Raw genomic sequence first — 18,919 nt, 5'->3', positions numbered from 1 at the left:
ATCAAAATCAACCCATCAAATCCTGTACTCTGGAACCGGTGCTATTGAACACCTTTAAAATCCATGTTTTGTGTGTCTTATATGTCTTGTGTGTGTATGTGCGCGTGTGTGTGTGTGTGTGTGTGTGTGTCTGTGTGTCTGTGTGTGGGGGTGTCTGTGTTTGTGGGTGTCTGTGTGTGTGTGTCTGTGTGTGTGCGTCTGTGTGTGTGGGTGTGTGTCTATGTGTGTGTCTGTGTGTGTGCCTGTGTGTGTGGGTGTCTGTGCGTGCGTGTGTGTGTGTCTGTGTGTGTGGGTGTCTGTGTGTGTGTGTCTGTGTGTCTGTGTGTGTCTGTGTGTCTGTGTGTGGGGGTGTCTGTGTTTGTGGGTGTCTGTGTGTGTGTGTCTGTGTGTGTGCGTCTGTGTGTGTGGGTGTGTGTCTATGTGTGTGTCTGTGTGTGTGCCTGTGTGTGTGGGTGTCTGTGCGTGCGTGTGTGTGTGTCTGTGTGTGTGGGTGTCTGTGTGTGTGGGTGTCTGTGTGGGTGTATAGGGATTTAAGAAGGGGGTAGAGTTTAAGTTATAGTGTTGGGAGTTATTTCTTCCTTTTGCCACTAGTTAAAGACAGTTTGTTCAATAAACAGTTACTTATTAAGTTTACAAACCTGGTGCCAGTATTCTGTTAACCTAAATTAAACAGTCGGGTAGTTTGATAAAACTTTTCACATTTGTCGTGGCTCAGAGAGCATTGGGGCTTGATATTACAGCGCACTATCCCCAGAGAGTCGTGACTGTCTCCCAGAGTCACCTCAACCTTAAACAACTAACAATGTCTCACAGTCACCTCAACCCTAAACAACTAACAGTGTCTCCCAGAGTCACCTCAACCCTAAACAACTAACAATGTCTCATAGACTCACCTCAACCCTAAACAACTAACAATGTCTCACAGAGTCACCTCAACCCTAAACAACTAACAATGTCTCACAGAGTCACCTCAACCCTAAACAACTAACAATGTCTCATAGAGTCACCTCAACCCTAAACAACTAACAATGTCTCCCAGAGTCTCCTCAACCCTAAACAACTAACAATGTCTCATAGAGTCACCTCAACCCTAAACAACTAACAATGTGTCCCAGAGTCACCTCAACCCTAAACAACTAACAATGTCTCATAGAGTCACCACAACCTTAAACAACTAACAATGTCTCACAGAGTCACCTCAACCCTAAACAACTAACAATGTCTCAAAGAGTCACCTCAACCCTAAACAACTAACAATGTCTCACAGAGTCACCTCAACCCTAAACAACTTATGTCTCATAGATTCACCTCAACACTAAACAACTAACAATGTCTCACAGAGTCACCTCAACCCTAAACAACTAACAATGTCTCACAGAGTCACCTCAATCCTAAACAACTAACAATGTCTCACAGTCACCTCAACCCTAAACAACTAACAATGTCTCATAGAGTCACCTCAACCCTAAACAACTAACAATGTCTCACAGTCACCTCAACCCTAAACAACTAACAATGTCTCACAGTCACCTCAACCCTAAACAACTAACAATGTCTCATAGCGTCACCTCAACCCTAAACAACTAACAATGTCTCATAGCGTCACCTCAACCATAAACAACTAACAATGTCTCATAGAGTCACCTCAACGCTAAACAACTAACAATGTCTCATAGAGTCACCTCAATCCTAAACAACTAACAATGCCTCCCAGAGTCACCTCAACCCTAAACAACTAACAATGTCTCATAGAGTCACCTCAACCCTAAACAACTAACAATGTCTCCCAGAGTCACCTCAACCCTAAACAACTAACAATGTCTCATAGAGTCACCTCAACCCTAAACAACTAACAATATCTCACAGTCACCTCAACCCTAAACAACTAACAATGCATCACAGTCACCTCAACCCTAAACAACTAACAATGTCTCACAGAGTCACCTCAACCCTAAACAACTAACAATGTCTCATAGAGTCACCTCAACCCTAAACAACTAACAATATCTCCCAGAGTCACCTCAACCCTAAACAACTAACAATGTCTCACAGAGTCACCTCAACCCTAAACAACTAACAATGTCTCACAGTCACCTCAACCCTAAACAACTAACAATGTCTCATAGAGTCACCTCAACCCTAAACAACTAACAATGTCTCACAGAGTCACCTAAACCCTAAACAACTAACAATGTCTCAGAGTCACCTCAACCCTAAGCAACTAACAATGTCTCACAGAGTCACCTCAACCCTAAACAACTAACAATGTCTCACAGTCACCTCAACCCTCAACAACTAACAATGTCTCACAGAGTCACCTCAACCCTAAACAACTAACAATGTCTCACAGTCACCTCAACCCTAAACAACTAACAATGTCTCACAGAGTCACCTCAACCCTAAACAACTAACAATGTCTCACAGAGTCACCTCAACACTAAACAACTAACAATGTCTCACAGTCACCTCAACCCTAAACAACTAACAATGCCTCACAGGGTCACCTCAACCCTAAACAACTAACAATGTCTCACAGTCACCTCAACCCTAAACAACTAACAATGTCTCATAGTGTCACCTCAACCCTAAACAACTAACAATGTCTCATAGACTCACCTCAACCCTAAACAACTAACAATGTCTCATAGAGTCACCTCAACCCTAAACAACTAACAATGTCTCATAGTCACCTCAACCCTAAACAACTAACAATGTCTCACAGTCACCTCAACCCTAAACAACTAACAATGTCTCATAGAGTCACCTCAACCCTAAACAACTAACAATGTCTCACAGTCACCTCAACCCTAAACAACTAACAATGTCTCACAGTCACCTCAACCCTAAACAACTAACAATGTCTCACAGTCACCTCAACCCTAAACAACTAACAATGTCTCACAGAGTCACCTCAACCCTAAACAACTAACAATGTCTCACACAGTCACCTAAACCCTAAACAACTAACAATGTCTCACAGTCACCTCAACCCTAAACAACTAACAATGTCTCACAGAGTCACCTCAACCCTAAACAACTAACAATATCTCACAGAGTCACCTCAACCCTAAACAACTAACCACATCTCAAAGAATTACTTCGACACTAAATAAATATCTACATCTCAGAGTCACCTAAACAATGAGCCACACCTCAAAGAGTGACCTAAAACCTAAACAACTATCTAGACCTCAAAGAGTCACCTCAGCTCCAGAATCTAACTACATCCTAAAGACTCAACTCAACACCAAACAACTAACAATGGGCGGAATTTTCCCAGATTTGTACTGAGCACGGTAGCGGACGGGTACAACACCATCTTACCCGATGACCGCGATGGTGGGATTTCACGCTGTATCGTCCCAACCCGCCTCATTAGTTATGCGCTCCCAGGAAACACGCTGTTTCCATGGCGAGCGGGCTCTCATCCGCCCGCCCACCATCACCCCGCTGTTGCATCACGCCGGGCGCCATGTTTAAGTCCAGCCTACAAGCATAGAGCTCACTGCTTCCAGCTCACCACCACTGCCCGGGAGACATAGCCAGCAAAGGATAAGGGATCGCAGCCCCCCCGAGTCCTTCGAGCGACTGCTGGACACCGTGGAGGCCCACCAGGATGTCCTCAACCCCACTCTGGCCATAGGATGGGCAGCAAGGTCACCAATCCAGCTTGAGAGGCGGTGGCAGCGGTGGTCAGTGCCAACACCCTGTAAAAGAGGACAGCCACCCAGTCCTGCAAGAGGATGAATGATCTCCTCCGTTCTGCCAGGGTAGGTCACTCTTCTCATCACTCTCAACTCACACACTCACAAACCCATCACACACACACAGGGCCCTCACTCACTGCCAGTGCAAGGGACATCACCATTCACTCTGTCACACACAAACACACACACACACACCTTCATTGTCCTCATCCCATCCATGGCACCACTCATCACCCACACATGCCAGGCACACTTATCATCTGGCCCGTCAGTTATCTTGCTTACACTTTCTCCATCTCTGCCCATGCAGGACAAGCTGGCACACAACAGGAGAGAGAGGTCGCAGACTGGTGGAGGAATGTCTGAAATCAAGGTCCTCACGGACTTTGAAAACAGAGCCATCCAGCTGGCTGGCGATGACCGGGACCGGTCCTGTGCTGACGGTGAGGTCGGCGCTGCTTTACCAGGTGAGGGTCCAGCAGTGCCACATCCATCAGACAGCCATGCTGTGAGTGATGTGTCCTGTTTCACAGGCCACTGCCATGCACTGAGTATCTCTCCTTGCTTTCACAGGCACATCTGGGAAACAGCCAACAGAGTCCCTGACCCACGGCCTCCAATCAAATCCCGAAGAACCCTCTGAAGAGGAATCTGAAGACACCCTCCCTGAAGTCCCATCACAGCCTCACCCACACCCTCCACCAGCGCAGAGACACACACCTCAGTGGGTCCTAGCTTTAGAGTAGCCTCGGGATCACAATCTGGTGAGCACATCGCACAGTCTGATCCACAGCAGGCGGTGACAGGGACTTCCCAGGTCCCCGGCACTCGGAGGAGCTGCTGGAGGCCAGAACGTTGCTGAGTCCGAGCCAGATGAGGAGCCTCTGAACTCGGTCATGTCACAGTTGCTGGAGCTGCAAAGACAAGCTTGGGAACATCAGGAAGGGATGTCCGCTGCACTCCTCAGATTGCAAGGCACGATGGAGGAGTCTGCCTGCCTTTAGGCTGAGGTGATAGTGCCAGCATTGCCAACGCACCGAGGTCAACACTGGCAGGATGGCGGCCGCCATGGAGACCTTGGTCCAGGATGCCACTCCTGCACTGCTGTGCGGGCTCAGCTCCATCGTTCATGCCATAGTTGGCCTCCAACAGTGTGTACACGAGAGGGGTTCTGGGCAGCTCGATCTCACTCCAGCTACCCCTTCTCCTCAAGGAGTCAGCCAGGGGCTCTCGGGCACCCATAGGGAGGAGGGTCAGCAGGTACACACTCCGGGCCCATCCACCCAGGTAGCTCTGGGAGTGTCCGGCCCATCCGAATCCCCTCTTACTGTGACCCCAGCAGCTCCAGCTCCACAGGCTGAGGAGGGTGTCACTGCCACAGAGCAGGACCCCGAAAGCAGGTCGGGGTCCTCCAGGTCTCGGCCCTCCAGAGGATACCCGCCAGGGCCATCACAGACAGGGCGTCACAGTCAGCAGCTACCTCCACCTCCACTGTGGATGTCCGGGGAGCACCAAGACATAGCGGCAGGGTTAGGAAAGTTAGGTAAAAGTAGTTGTACAGCCTGGATGTTGATCAATTCGACATTCTGTTCACTATTGTCAATAAACTCCTAAGAATGTCTCTCTGCCTATGGCTCCTTGTTCTGATGAGCAGTGTTCCTGTCACTCAGATGTGAAACCTTTCTGCACAAGATAAAGGCAGGTGTCTCAGTCCAGGGCCTCTTCCCCGTGCTCTGAGCAGCCTTCAGACCACAGTGATGGTCCAACCTCACACTCCCTGGACACGTTATTGATACCTGCACCTCGATGGTGCTGGTCATTGCTGCCAGAATGTAGTGGGCAGGCACCACAGAGTTCCCTCATTCTCTCTGTGTGCTCTCAGCACCTTTAAGGTGGGGCTGGCCCCCATCACACCAGCATCTGTGACCAGTGATGCTGTGCTGTGAGACTGACTGAGGATGTAGGCATCGTTCACACTCCCTGGGTACCGTGCACATACCTGCAGGATGTGTTTCTGGTGGTCGCTCACCAGCTGCACGTTCAGTGAGTGGAAGCCCTTGTGGTTGATGAAGTTCACCGAGTTTAGCGGCGGAGATCTGAGCGCCACATGAGTGCAGTCAATCTCACCCTGTACCTGTGGGAATCCCGAGATCAGGGCGAATCCAATGGCCCTTACATCCTGACTGTCCCGGTCCCGGGTGAAATGCACAAAGTTGTTGCCATGGGGAAGATGCATCTGTGACCTCATGGATGTATTTGTGGGTGGCGGATTGTGAAATCCCACAGAGATCACCTGTGGAGCCCTGAAAGGAGCCACTGGCATAGAAATTGAGCATCGCAGTCACTTTCACAGCCACTGGCAGTGGACGCCCTCCATGACCCTTGGTGCCAAGTCCTGCAGTAAGTGGCAGATGTGAGCCACCAGGTCCCTGGACATGTGCAGTCGTCAGTGACACTGGTTCTCAGTCATCTGCAGGAATGACAGGCAGTGCCTATAGACCCTGGGCGTCACTAGACGCCGATCAGCCACGGCTCACTGTCACTCCTGGGCAGTGTGTGCGGGATCTCCTGCTGCCCCTTCTTCATGAGGTTGCTGCTCCTGCCTTTGTGCAGCCAGGAGCCTCAGTCACTCTGACCTCAGTCTTCCTCAGTCTCTGTCGGCCATTAGGCAAACAGCTCGGTCACCAGGATCCATGATCCTGACCTGGTCCTCCTGCAGCATGAATGACAGAGAGACGTGGTTATCATGGCTGCACTTAGCACCTTTCCTGGCCCTGTGTGACTGCCCCTTAATGCTTCCCGGAGAGAGCAGGTCACCCCTCGGATGGCCAGAGATGAGTGCGCTACATGGCTGCCCTGTCAACGTGCGACATGGGGGACACGGGTCCAAACCAGGATGCTGAGATTGCAAGGGGGCTGTGAGCACCTCCAGCAGTGACTGCTACATGGCCAGTGTTAGCGAGGAGATTGTACAACGTGTGCAGTCCAACTGCTCCATGGTCCAGTAAAGTGGTGGCGGACTCGAAGTCTGTGCCGGGGGGGGGGGGGGTGGGGGGGTGGGGGGGAGGGGGTGGGGGGTAAGGTATGGAGCACTTGGTGGCCCTTTGTTGCCTCCGCGATGTTTGCATGGGTGGGCAGGCTAGGAGACCGACCCCAATCATATCACTGTGGCTGTGCCTGATCTGTCTCAGCTGCAGAGGGATGGTCAGTTTATACAGGGCGTCCCTACTGCCTGGCCACTCCCCTCACTTACCCAGCCCCCCACCTCGATTGCCTGTGTGCAGGATGCAGGGCCAGGGCAGCACTTGAGCCCCACCCCCCACTTCAGCAGTCGAGTCTGAGGCTGGCCCACATTTGTTCCAGCACAATCCCCTGCCCCTCAGCAGTTGCCTCCAGGGCCAGGCATCAGTTGCCCCCAGCCCCCTCGGTGCCCCTGAGGCCTGTAAACAATGGCCGAGCTGTGGAGAAGCTGCTACTCACTCACCTCAGTTCCCCCACAGTGAAGGCCGCCAAGTGCACGTTGCCTGTGTGCTGTTGTGAAACACGTCGGCCTGCTTTCCCGCCAATGTGGAAGGCCGATACTGCGGGGTTCCAATAGCCTGGCGAGATGGCCTTTTAATTATCTGCTAATGTATTACAATTAGCTCCCCGCTGACCGACGGCGGGAAATGCGGCCCACCATCGGCGGGGCTGAGCAGACGACGGTGACCTGCCTTCCCGCCATTGTGAAGTGTGTCCCACCATATTTTCCCCACACGCCACCTATCACACCCACCACCAGCGGACTGGGAAAACTCCTCCGTGTATCTCCCTCATAACATAAAAACCTTCATGTTGTCACTACATATTGTCAGTAACCCTTAGGAAAAATAAACACCTTCCTTAGTCTTGCTTATCTGGCTAGTTGTACACAGGCTAAGATCCCTATGAAATCAAAATCTCCCTCCATCTATCTAATTCCCTTCACACCTTACAGGCTAAGCCAGCATCCATATTTACTTGATTGAGAACTGTCGGTGTGACATTAGTCGTCTCAATTTCTCTGCTCCTCTCACCCACTCTAACCTGTCTTTCTCTGAACTTGCCGTATTCCGTTCTCTCAGGTCCAACCCTGACTTTGTCATCAAACCCGCTGACAAGGGTGGTGCTGTTGTTGTCTGGCGCACTGACCTCTACCTCGCAGAGGCTGAGCGTCAACTCGCAGACACTTCCTCCTAGCTCCCCCTGGACCATGACCCCACCATGGAACATCAAGCCATTGTTTCCAGGACTGTCACTGACCTCATCTCCTCTGGAGATCTTCCCTCCACAGCTTCCAACCTGATAGTCGCCCAACCTCGGATGGCCCGCTTCTACCTCCTACCCAAAATCCACAAACAGGACTGTCCCGGCAGACTGATCATGTCAGCCTGTTCCTGCCCCACGGAACTCATTTCTTGCTATCTTGACTCCCTTCTCTCTCCCCTTGTCCAGTCCCTTCCCACCTACATCCGTGATTCCTCTGACACCTTACGTCACATCAACAATTTCCAGTTCCCTGGCCCCAACCGCCTCCTCTTCACCATGGACGTCCTATCCCTCTACACATCCATCCCCCACCGGGATGGTCTGTGGGCTCTCCGCTTCTTCCTCTAACAGAGGCCCCAACAATCCCCATCCACCACTACTCTCCTCCGTCTGGCTGAACTTGTTCTCACACTGAACAATTTCTCCTTTAACTCCTCTCACTTCCTCCAAATAAAAGGTGTGGCTATGGGTACCCGCATGGGCCCCAGCTATGCCTGTCTCTTTATGGGGTATGTGGAACATTCCTTGTTACAGTCCTACTCTGGCCCCCTCCCACAACTCTTTCTCTGGTGCATCGATGATTACTTCGGTTCTGCTTCATGCTCTCGTCGGGACCTGGAAAAATTTATTAATTTTGCTTCCAATCTCCACCCCTCCATCATTTTCACATGGTCCATCTCTGACACTTCTCTTCCCTTCCTTGACCTCTCTGTCTCAATTTCTGATGATAGACTGTCCACCAATATCCATTACAAGCCTACCGACTCCCACAGCTACCTCGACTACAGCTCCTCACACCCCGCTTCCTATAAGGACTCCATCCCATTCTCTCAGTTCCTTCACCTCCGTCGCATCTGTTCCGATGATGCCACTTTCAAAAACAGTTCCTCTGACATGTCCTCCTTCTTCCTTAACCGAAGTTTTCCACCCACGGTGGTTGACAGGGCCCTCAACCGTGTCCGGCTCATCTCCCGCGCATCCGCCCTCACGCCTTCTCCTCCCTCCCAGAAACATGATAGGGTCCCCCTTGTCCTCACTTATCACCCCGCCAGCCTCTGCATTCAAAGGATCATCCTCCGCCATTTCCGCCAACTCCAGCATGATGCCACCACCAAACACATCTTCCCTTCACCACCCCCAGCGGCATTCCATAGGGATCGTTCCCTCCGGGATACCCTGGTCCACTCCTCCATCACCCCCTACACCTCAACCCCCTCCCACGGCACCTTCCTATGCAACCACAGAAGGTGGAACACCTGCCCCTTTACTTCCCCTCTCCTCACCGTCCAAGGGCCCAAACACTCCTTTCAAGTGAAGCAGCATTTCACTTGCACTTCCTTCAACTTATTCTACTGCTTTCGTTGCTCCCAATGCAGTTTCCTCTACATTGGAGAGACCAAACGCAGACTGGGTGACCGCTTTGCAGAACACCTTCGGTCTGTCCGCAAGAATGACCCAGACCTCCCTGTCGCTTGCCATTTCAACACCCCACCCTGCTCTCATGCCCACATGTCCGTCCTTGGCTTGCTGCATTGTTCCAGTGAAGCTCAACGCAAACTGGAGGAACAGCACCTCATCTTCCGACTAGGCACTTTACAGCCTTCCGGACTGAATATTGAGTTCAACAATTTTAGATCATGAGCTCTCTCCTCCATCCCCACCCTCTTTCTGATTTTCCCCCTCCTTTTTGTTTTTTTCCAATAATTTATATAGATTTTTCTTTTCCCACCTATTTCCATCATTTTTAAGTGTATTTCCATCCATTGTTTTATCTCTACCTTTTAGCCTATTTTGATCCCTTCCCCCCACCCCACCCCCACTAGAGCTATCTGTACCTTGCTCGTCCTGCTTTCTACCCTTAATTAGCACATTCCTTTAGATAATGTCACCACCTTCAACACCTCTTTGTCCTTTTGTCTGTGACATTTTTTTGTTATCTCCACCTATCACTGGCCCTCTATCCAGCTCTTCTTGTCCCACCCCTCCTTAAACCAGTTTATATTTCACCTCTCTTCTATTTTTACTTAGTTCTGTTGAAGAGTCATTCGGACTCGAAACGTTAACTGTGTTCCTCTCTGCAGATGCTGCCAGATCTGCTGAGTTTTTCCAGGTATTTTTATTTTTGTTTTTGTTTTGGATTTCCAGCATCCGCAGTTTTTTGCTTTTATCCATATTTACTCATCAGCGTGTCAAACACCTAGCTTCTTTTGATGAGTTACAGCTTACAGTCTATTTGACTCCAAATGTAATTAAATCAGACACAGACAGACCCAACTATACTTACCCCCACAAACCCAGTTTACAATAAACCAGAGAAATATGATGAAAATTATTAGACTCTCGTGATAACTCCCCAGAATAATTATGTCCTTCAAGCAGTCTGGTGACCAGAACTGTACACAGATACCCTGCTCTAGGAACATGAACTCCGGAGAAATAAATTGAGATTTACACTTTGTAAGGTTTGTCCCCTCCTGCTTGTCCGCACCCAAAACTACAATCAGCTCAAAATTATGTAGTTAAGTAACGAAACAAATCGCGTCGGTTTTTTTTTGAATATTTATTACAAAATGCAATAAAAGCATTTGTTTTTTTTTTAAAAGTGAAAACACGATTGATCCACAAAGGCCGCGATTTCAAAACATTTGTTTTCATCCCACTCAATACAGTGATGACCTCACACACAAAGTTCACCATAACACGAACACTTTGTCACGTCAGGTTTTCTGGCACAAAAAAAAACATTTAAAAACTGACTTTCACAAAGAAGTCGTCAAGGATTATCTGCGGATTCCAACTTTGCTTTAAATCGCTTTACAAACCAGGTGAAACATTAAAAAAACAAAGCCCCACAAAATAGATCGTGTTTCAAAGTGTATTTACAAATATACATTAAGGAGAGTAAGGTCACATCAGCTGTTAAGCTACTAAGTCACTACGTGTTTCACGAGTTTGTTCAGTAATAAATACTGTGGTGAGCAGTGTTAGGGGGAAGAAAGTAAGTAAGAATTTATGGTAATGGAGAATTTATTGAAAAGGAATGAATTATTTAAAATCCCCAGGCAACCAGTGCTACTAAGCACATTGGCAGTTAAAGATTACCAGATGAACCTTGCACAGCCTTAGGGCCTACAAACAACAGGAAGGCCTTGGGAGCCGGACTGTAGTCAGAGCATTGGCAATAACAACTAAGGTTAAATGTGCTCTTCAACAGATAAGGGAAGAACAGATGGTCCTAGTTTAGGTAGGAGGGAAGGTCTCTACCTGGGTGAAAATAGGGACATACAATTCATGTACCTGTTACCAGAGATGTCTGTTTAATGTAAACCTGTTTGTTGACGAGATCGGAATCTGGAAACTGTTCTTGTACGTGACCAATAATATATAAATATGTTGAACCTTGTAGTTTAGCAGAGTGCTATCTCAAGCTGCATTCAGATGGTTCTCCCTTTGCAATTGCTCGAATAAACGATCGTGACCTGTACCTGAGACTCCTGTGGTCCGTTTGTCAAAGTGACCACAACAGCAGAATGGAGGAAGAGCCGCGTTCAAAAATAGATGAACCTTACCACAAGTTCAGTGCATTTGCTTCATTCACACTTCGAACAGGGCTGTGCTGGAATTGTAGCTCTGGTTTTTATACTGCTCAAGCCACATCCGAGATCATGTGTCCCCTCTTGCCCCCCTCCCTCCCTCCTTGGATATGGCACTTTCTGATTCCGCAGGGCATCCAGCCTTTCGAAGTAAACACCGTCGGCGGCGTTGGAAGAGTTGTTTACGGTGTCGGTGACCGCAAGGCAGCCGGGGCTCTCCTTGTTTTACCGGACTAGCTGCTTTCAGTTGGCCTTCCAGAGAGCGGTGCCTTGGGATATAAGAGGAGGGGGCATTAGCATCAGGAGGGTGGGCTGCCTCAATGTAGACTGGGAGAAAGTAGTCCTGTATGTTGGGTGGCGACCCATTGGAAGGACTTGAGGTATGCGATGCATGGGGGTCAGGCGCAGCTGCTGAAGTTAAGAATCAGTGGCCTTGATGCTGGACTTTTTTTGAGTGGTGAATATTAAATAGGGAGGTGGCGGAGTGGCCACTCCAGTGCAGTCCAGCAGCCCCACACCCTTGGCGATTTGCGTATCTCTACCACCAGATCCCTTCTCCCCTCTTCTCCTCATTAAGACTCAAGCAGTATGTGACCATAGAACCATAGAACACTACAGCACAGAAAACAGGCCATTCGGCCCTTCTAGTCTGTGCCGAAATATTATTCCGCTAGTCCCGTTGACCTGCACCTAGTCCATAACCCTCCAGACCTATAGAAGTGACCTCCTTACTCTTCCTACCAAATTGCACCATCTCACATTTATCTGTATTAAAATACACACACACACATATACATATATATATATATATACCAGAGCCACATGACTCCCATTTCAACACTGGAGAACTCAGATACCCACGTCTTGTGGATGACAATGAAATGTACAAAATGGAACATTCCTGGAGATATTGAGTGGTGTTTCAACAATTTGCAACTGGGGGAGCTGTTTGACTGTTGTATCTCATGTCGACAGGGAGTTAGTGAATTGAGGCCAGGAAGGGACAAGAGGGAAAGACGGAAATACAACGAACGTGTTACCATTAGCCCCCCTACCCCTCACCACCACCAGTCAGCCAACAGCAGCAGCGTCAGTTAAGAGGGAATGGGTCTTCCCGCTTGTCCTTTGATTTGAGCAGTGCCGTGAGTGGAAACAAGACACCGTCAGGAATTTTCCAGCCCTTGACGCCAACGGAATCTTCCGGTCCTGCTGATGTGAGCGGAGGTTTCAATGGCTCGCCGGTTCCGCGGCAGGGAACGCCCTTCCCCCGCCCCCTCAGCCCCGCAGTGTGGGGAAGGTGGGTGCTGGAAAATCCCGGCCACTGCGCCCACGCACGCACAAGAGCTGCGGGATCGCTCTGACGGAGAGACTGCGCCGTTCCTTGTCGTTGTGGAAAGCCTCAGCAAAATACTGCGGACGCTGGAATCGTGAAATAAGAACAGAAAACGCTGGGGAGCAAATACTCAGCGGGGCAGCAGCATGTGCGGAGAGAGAAACGGGAGTTAGCGGCTGGGATTTTCCGCTCCCGCCTCCGAGGATTCCTGCTCCGGGCGGGAGGAGAAGATTTGACGGAGCAGCCAAAGTCCCGTCGACGTTGGGTGGGAATTTCTCCGGGCCCCACCCGAAAATCCCGGCCGACGTCTTGAGTCCCTTTGGCTTCTTCTTCCAAGCTGAAGAAGATTACCGGCAGTTTACCTTGATTGCAAAGCAAGGGCGGACATTCTCGGAACAACGGTTGGAGCGCGAGGTACAAGAAAGGCCTAAAAAGAAGAATGGGCCTGCATTTCTATAGCACCTTGCATGACTTCAGGGTGTTTCCAAAGCTATTTACAGCCCGGGGAGCACTTTTAAAGTGGAGCCGCTTTAGGGAAATGCGGCAGCCAATCTGCGTGCACAGCAAGCTCCCACAGACAGTGGGGCAATAATGACCAGGACATCTGTTTTAACCTGTCAGTTGAGGGGTGAACAATGGTCAGGACACCAGAGAGAATTCCCCCTGCTCTTCTAGGAGGGGAGGAATAGACAGAGGGAGGGAGGTAGAGAAGGGGAGAGATGGACAGAGGGAGAGAGAGACAGAGAGAGGGAGGGAGGGAGTGGGACAGACAGGATGGGGAGGAAGAGAGAGTGGGACAGGTGGGGGGAGAGGGAGAGGGAAAGACAGGATGGAGGAAGGGGGAGTGGGATAGACAGGGTGGGGGAGGGGGAGAGGGAGGGGGACAGACAGGGAGAAGGGAGAGGGAGTGAGACAGGCAGGGTTAGGGGAGAGGGGGAGGGGGGAAGGGGGAGGGGGGAGGGGGGAAGGGGGGAAGGGGGAGAGGGGGAGGGGGAAGGGCGGAGGGGGAAGGGCGGAGAGGGGGGAGGGGGAGGGGGAAGTGGGGAGAGCACAGCTAGAGGGGAGAGACTGGTAGGGGAGGAGGCTTGAGAGGTGGGGGGAGGGAAGGGGGCTGAGGGTTGAGTGTGAGGCATGTAGGCCCGAGGCTTGAGGAGATGTCGGGGGGCAGAGCCCAAGACTGGGGAAGGGGACTGACTCAGCCCCTTGTGGGTACATGTGCAGGAGGCCTGAGGGGGAGGGGAATGGCCCAGGCTGTCAGAGTTGGGTGCTGGGTGTTGCTGGCTTATAGCAGAGTTAGCAGGACCCAGGGGGAACTGGGGTGCACCTCAAGATTGTGGCTTTTAGCCATGTGTTGGGCGGCATATTAGTTTCTTTACAAAATATTTATTCTCAATATGTTTTTTGCTTTTTCTGATCTTTCACTTTGGGGGAATAAACCTCGCTGGGATGTCTGGTTTTCTTGGGCAGGGACAGCCTGGATGTTGGGCTGGACCCCACCCTGGGCTACGGTGACTCCTCCTGGCTCTTGCTGAGCTCCTCGCCGTTGCTGACGGTGCGCTGCAGGTGCTAGAGGCTGATGTGGGTCGTCTCGTTGTCCCCGGGCCGCATTGCCTACCAGCTCCTGGATCCCAGGTATACGATCAGGTACTCGAGAACAGCGGCCAAGTGGACAGGGGCTGTCCGGAAGGGAGTTCCGGGCTTTTGACTCAGCGACAGTGAAGGAATGACCGGTTAGGCTGGCGTGTGGCTTGGAGGTGGTGGCGTTTCCATGAACCTGTGGCCCTTGCCCTTCGAGGTGGTGGAGGTGGTGGGTTTGGAAGGTGCTGTGGCGGAGCCTTGGTGAGCTGCTAGCTTTTTAACTCCGTTATATAATCTTAAATGTAATTCCACTGCACTGTCACTTGCATTGTTGACTATTTGTTGACTATTGTTGACTATTTCTTTACCATGTCACCCACCCCTCTCCCCACCACCCCTGGCGAAGACGCCCTTGTTTTTCCCCAGAGTTGGTGACAGCCTATATTCCCTTCAATTCCCAAGCGTTTCCGATTTGGAATTTCCAACGGTCGCCTCCAAACGCAGAAGATCACTTACACAACCTTGAAAAGCCACAGCGACTTTCGAGTGACTTTGAGTGTTTTTAACGAATCCTGTAGGGCACGATCATGTTTTTGAGCACTTCAATACTCATTCCAAATTGCACCATTTGAAATCGGATCAGCAGCGATTGTTTTGAGCTTTTATAAACGTTGAATCAATGTCAGGTTTTTCAGGGTCCCTGCCAATTATCCCAGGCATTTGGGGCCAACATATATGTTATAATGCAACAAAGATAGATATGAGCATAAATTCCTGTACACTTAGCTCTCACACTGAGGCCACTGTCTTTTTGTCCTTTTTGAGGGAGTGATCAGCGCGAGAGGTTGTTTGTTTATTTATTTATCTGCTTATTTATACACCTATTTATTCTGCCTAATAGAAGACAGAGAGTTGGGATAAGGGGGGCATTTTCAGGATGACAACCTGTAACTAGTGGAGTGCCACAGGGATCAGTGCTGGGGCCTCAATTATTTACAATATATATTAATGACTTGGATGAAGGAAGTGAATGTACTATCACCAAGTTTGCGGATGACACAAAAATAGGTGGGAGGGCAAGTGGTGAGGATGACACAAAGAGTCTACAGAGGGATATAGACAGGTTAAATGAGTGGCCAAAAACTTGGCAGATGGGATATAATGTGGGGAAATGTGAGGTTATGCACTTTGGCAGGAGGAATAGAGGAGCTGAATATTATTTAAATGGAGAAAGACTGCAGAAAGCTGCAGCACAGAAGGATTTGGAGGTCCTTGTGCATGAATCCCAAAAAGCTAACATACAAGTTCAGCAGGTCATAGGGAAGGCAAATGGAATGTTGGCCTTTATTTCAAAGGGAATGGATTATAAAAATAGGGAAGTCTTGCTAAAACTATACAAGGCACTAGTTAGACCAAACCTAGAATTCTATGAACAGTTTTGGTCCCCTTATCTAAGGAAAGATATACTGGCATTGGAGGCAGCCCAGAGAAGGTTCACTAGGTTGATCCCGGGTATGGAGGGATTTTCTTATGAGAAGAGGTTGAGTAGGTTGGGCCTGTACTCATTGGAGTTTAGAAGAATGAGAGGTGACCTTACTGAAACTTATAAGTTTCTTAGGGGGCTTGACAGGGTAGATGCTGAGAGGTTGTTTCCCCTTGTGGGAGAGTCTAGGACCAGAGGGCATAATCTCAGAGTAAGGGTTCACCCATTTAAGACAGAGATGAGGAGGAATTTCTTCTCTCAGAGGGTAGTCAATCTGTGGAATTCTTTACCGCAGAGGGATGTAGAGGCTGGGTCGTTAAGTATATTCAAGGCTGAGATAGACAGATTTTTAATCATTCAGGGAATCGAGGGTTACGGGGAAAAGGCAGGAAAGTGGAGTTGAGGATTATCAGATCAGCCATGATCTCATTAAATGGCAGAGCAGACTCGATGGGCCGAATGGCCTACTTCTGCTCCTACATCTTATGGTCTCATGAGGAGAATCTCTGAAACCAGCCTTTTTGATGCTTACCCTTATTCTCATTTGTCCATTGGCTCCTTAGGGAAAGTTTTCCCTTTATTCCCAGGATCAGGCCATTTGGCCCAACTGCTTCACGCTGGTGTTCATGCTCCTCCCAGGCCTCCTGTCACCTTACCCTATCTCATCCAGTAACACCCCCTAATCCTTTCTCTCTCGTGTTTATCTAGCTTTACCTTAACTGCATTGATACTCTTCACGTCAACCACTCCCTGTGGTAGTGAGTTCGATATTCTCCCCACTCTCTGGGGAAAGAATTTTCTTCTGAATTCCCTATTGGATTTATTAGTGACTATCTTATACTTACAGCCTATATATCCTGGTGGGTATCGCTCCCCCTGAAATAAGAAGAACGGTAGCCAGCAAGAAAGAGCGACTCCGTCAAACATCAGATGAGAGGCACCCTCTACATGGTCATACACCTACACCCAGCCGCCTAAAGTCAAGGAAGAGCTTCATGAACAGTGTTGTTCCATTACAGTCAACCCCATCTGAAGCCCACATCGCCTTGTGGAAAGACCGGCTCACCAGTCTCGAACAACCCCCAGCGATGGAAATTCTACCGGATGAAAGCCTTCCCCCAGCAACTGGGCAACCTGGAAGTGCCTTAACAGACTTAGGACTGGTGTAGGTCGTTCAAAGGTGTCACTAAGCAAATGGGGGATATACAACCAGGATATACAAATGGGGGATATACAACCAGCCCGACAACTTGTGAATGTGGAACTGAGCCACAGACTATGCAACATCTCCTGCAATGCCTATCGCTAGAGGAACCCTGCACTGTTGCAGATCTTGTCGAATTCAACAACAAGGTGCAAAAATGTGCCCAGTTCTGGCTGAGCCATGTATAGACTGTCCATGGACACGATAAGAAGAACTTACAGCCCCTATTTTTGGGCTCTCCTGAAAGTGGAAACATCTCTACATCTACCCTACAGATCCTCTTCATAATCTTGAAGACCCCGGCTCGGTCATCCCTTCTCTTTTCTAGAGGAGAAAGTCCCAGACTCTTCAGTCCTTGCTGATAGTTATAACCCTTCAGTTGTGGCATTGCTGCTGTTATCTGCTCCTCTTCCACCACCAGTACTTGCTCTTAACTTGTGGACTGGGACTCTGCTGCCACCTCCTCAAACTCACTAATTCCACTACCCAATACCTGTAGCTGTGTTCTCGCTTGCAAACATTGGTGACAGGGCCGTAAGGTGCTAGGAGGCTCTTGGGTACTAACAACGCTGGCAAGCAGACACTCAAGGCCAACATACATGGCACTTTTTGAGCTGTGTCTACATCCATATCTGATTGATTGTTGAGGAGGCCTCCAGTTTTTGCTCCCCTCTTTCAATACTCTTCTTCATCCTCTTGGACAGCCCCTCAGGATCGAGGATGACTTGCTTCCGCTCCAGTTGGATGGGTTCTGATGGCTGATTAATCCAATGCGCAATGTGCGGAGTCTGCCACATGTGGGGCAGGTGGTGCTTTGAAGGGTTGGGTAGAGGGGGCTGTGCGCTCCCTCCGACACCCCGACCTTGCCTCTGCGCGCCCCTGATGAAATCTCTTGATGTGTTCCGTGCCTTCCCGAAAAAGCCTTCACCGTTTCGCTCGGTCACAAGTCAGACACTCCCATCAGTCAAGTAGGGACGCTTGACCATTCTGGGGATGCTTTGAGGACATCCCTGAAGCGCTTCCTCCTGGGAGTCTCCTGCCATGACAGAGTTCTGAGTAGAGCAACTCTGACAGGGGAGGATGTATAAGAGGGCCCCCCTCAAAATGAGTCAGGGGACTGCAGTTTCTGAGACCTCCTCCAGTTTAGTTCTCCTCTCTTCTATTATATCACAGAATCACAGAATCGCACAGTGCAGGAGAGGCCCTTCGGCCCATCGAGTCTGCACCAACACGTGAGAAACACCTGACCTACCTATCTAACCCCATTTACCAGCACTTGGCCCATAGCCTTGAATGTTATGATGTGCCAAGTGCTCATCCAGGTACTTCTTAAAGGATGTGAGGCAACCTGCCTCCACCACCCTCCCAGGCAGTGCATTCCAGACCGTCACGACCCTCTGGGTAAAAAAGTTTTTCCTCACATCCCCCTAAACCTCCTGCCCCTCACTTTGAACTTATGCCCCCTCGTGACTGACCCTTCAACTAAGGGGAACAGCTGCTCCCTATCCACCCTGTCCATGCCCCTCATAATCTTGTCCACCTCGATCAGGTTGCCCCTCAGTCTTCTCTGCTCCAACGAAAACAACCCAAGTCTATCCAACCTCTCTTCATAACTTAAATGTTTCATCCCAGGCAACATCCTGGTGAATCTCCTCTGCACCCCCTCCAGTGCAATCACATCCTTCCTATAATGTGGTGACTAGAACTGCACACAGTACTCCAGCTGTGGCCTCA

Source organism: Cetorhinus maximus, unplaced genomic scaffold, assembly GCF_964194155.1.
Source record: "Cetorhinus maximus unplaced genomic scaffold, sCetMax3.hap1.1 HAP1_SCAFFOLD_123, whole genome shotgun sequence".
Classification (NCBI taxonomy): Eukaryota; Metazoa; Chordata; class Chondrichthyes; order Lamniformes; family Cetorhinidae; genus Cetorhinus; species Cetorhinus maximus.
This window is presented reverse-complemented; position numbering follows the sequence as displayed.